The following is a 3,075-nucleotide window of genomic DNA, read 5'->3' on the forward strand; positions in this document are numbered from 1 at the left end:
AGTACAGTACCTCTTTAATTATTACTCTATCCTTTTTTCTTGTTACAGTGGCTGGGCCTAAGACAAGGCTGTTGTGGAAAGACCAGACCTTTTCCCATGTCCCTGTATTAAACCTCACCTGCCAGACACACTCTGCGGTTCCACAGCAGCCTGGGAGCCTCAAAGCCAAGCCTTGTAGATGCCAGGGACCTGGGAGACAGTGGGGCAAGAGAGACACCCGTGGGTTTGCAAGCCTTGGTCTTGAGCTGTCCGTGCCATCTGCCATGACTCAGGCTCATCAGTCTCTCTCCTTGATCTCCCTCCACTTCTTCACTCTGAATGGCCAAAGTCTCATTCAGCAGCCTCAACTCTATTCTCTAAGTATCTGGAAACTTGGAGCCTATTAACTACCGCTGGGTGCTATATGATAAGGGAATAGAATAGAATATTAGAAAGTGTAGAGTAAAAGGCAATCATTTCTATTCCTTGACAAAGAGGTGCTTACTGGGGACAAGTAGCAACATAATACGTATGTGGATTGAGTCTGCTCAGTTGTTGATGGAAAACTTAAAAACTTTTCTATCCTGGGCAATGTGGGAGACAGAGTGTAAGACAGATGATTTTTCCCATCAAACCTGCTTTCCTTCTTTACTTTCAAAGAGCAGGCTCACGAATGTACACCTATACGACGCTGGCTGCTGACATGAACATGACTCTACAGCTTCTTCACGTGTGGAGTGGAGTGCCCACCTGGATGAGTCAAATGGAGACTCAGCCTCCGGAGCATAATAAGGAAGCAAAGTGAAGGGGAGCGAGCCCTCCACACCCAGCAGGTTCCTCAGGGACAGACGAGCAAGCACGCTGTTTCCTGATATTACCATTTAGGCTATGATTTCTCCAGGTATAAGGAGACTGTATCAAAATATTAGATGCATGAACTAAATTCTGGTATAGTGCAGCTCGTTCCATTTGTCTGACTCAACTATAAACCAAAGCATGATGTCACAACCCTTGAACATTTATGTTGGGAAAATATGTATTGTATGTCCGCTTGAACTGTGGGTTCTTGGTTAATACACCATCATGAAGGCTGTTACCTTCAGGGAAATGCAAATATAATGGGGAGACAAAACTCACAGAAACAATACCTAATTATAACTATCATCAGACAGTACATTATTAAGCATGTCAATGATGAATGACTGGGGGGTGGTGGTGAGTAGAACTACATTCTGTTTATAGCATCTATTAGAAATATGGTGTAGATCTAACGTCAACATATCCCTCCCTTTTGTGATGAGGGGAACATTATGAATAATACAGGGGATTTTGAATTAGTGTATATTTCAGGGCTGAATTGATGGGTGTATGTCTGATGGGTAGGAGCTGGAGAAGGTAAGGGATGAAATAGATCTTGAAAAATGGGTAGGATTTTCAAAATCAGACACAGACGTAGAGAACAAATGTATGGATACCAAGGGGGAAGGTGGGGGGAGGAATTGGGAGATTGGGATTGACACATATACACTATTGATACTATATATAAAACTAATGACAACATGCTGTATAGCATGGGGAACTCTACTTAATGCACTATGGTGACCTAAATGGAAAGGAAATCCAAAAAAAGAGGGGATATATGTATATGTATAGTTGATTCATTTTGCTGCACAGCAGAAACTAACATAACATTGTAAAGCGACTATACTCCAATAAAAATTAATTTAAAAAAAAATTCAATTTACTACAGCATCAAAAGAGTAAAATACTTAGGAGTAAACTTAATCCATGTACGAGTGCAAGACTTTTACACTGAAACTTATAAAACAATGATGAAACTAAAGAAGACACTAATAAGTAGAAAGATATCCTATGTTCATGGACTGGAAAACTTAATACTGTTAAGATGACAATGCTACCCAAATTAATATAGAGATTCAATGCAATCTCTATAAAAATTCCAACAGTATTTTTTGCAGAAATGGAAAAACCCATACTAAAATTCATTATCAAATTTCAAGGGACTCAGAATAGCTAAAATAATCTTGAAAAAGAACAAAGTTGGAGTACTCTCACTTCTTGATTTCAAAACGTATTACAAAGTGACACTGGTCAAAACAGTGTGGTAGTGGCATAAGGAAAGACACATAAACAAATGGAATAGAACTGAGAACCTATAAATAAACTTTTACATCCATGGTCAGTTGGTGTTTGACAAAGGTGCCAAGGTCATTCAGTGAGAAGAGAACAGTCTCTTCAGTAAATAGTACTGGGAAAACTAGCTATCCTTTAAAATAATGAACTTGGACCACTGACCTTACACTATATACAAAAAAATAATTCAGAATGGATTAAAGACCTACATTTAAGAGCTAAAACTCTTACAAGAAAAAAACAGGGGAAAATCTGCAAGACCTTGGATTAGGCAATAGTTTCTTAAATATGACCCCAAAAGCACAGGCAACAAAGGAAAAAGATAAACTGGTCTTCATAAGAATTAAAACCTTCAGGGAAACAGGTTCCTTTCTTTTGGAGTGAGCTGACCTTGGCAGGGCACTATGGCCCCTAGGTACCCATGCCTGTGACCCTGCCTCTGCCTACACAGTCCAGACACAGGGGTGGGGATCTGGGCTCCTTGGGTGCTGAGAGTTGCATGGTGTGGGCAGCGCAGTTTGCAACCCGGTACCTGGCCGCGCGCATCCATGCCCTCTAGGCCTGTGTGGCCAGGTCCTACCCCTCCCCACCAAGGCAACTGCCTGGACAAGCAGGTCCTCACACTGTGCCTCTGATGGGGAGGCTGCAGAGGTCGTTCGAGCCAGAGCCCATATGGCCCTCCTGCCCATGTGGGATGCGGGGCCTCTCTCCAGACCTCTGCTTTTTCATCTGCTCTCTCTGCACTGGGCGCAAGAGGGACCTCTGATGTTTGACATCCTAAGCTGCCATCTCTGTTCTCGCCAGGTTGTTAGGCTGCAGTGGGTCCATCCAACTCCAAGGCTGACAAGACAGAAGTTAATCCTCTGGGATTCCTCTCAGGAAAGCTGGAGCACCGGACACGTGAACGAACTCCTTCCCTCCCCTGGAGTTAGGGGGTCTCTT

Source organism: Grampus griseus (assembly GCF_964374135.1).
Source record: "Grampus griseus genome assembly, chromosome: 9".
In the NCBI taxonomy this organism is placed as follows: Eukaryota; Metazoa; Chordata; class Mammalia; order Artiodactyla; family Delphinidae; genus Grampus; species Grampus griseus.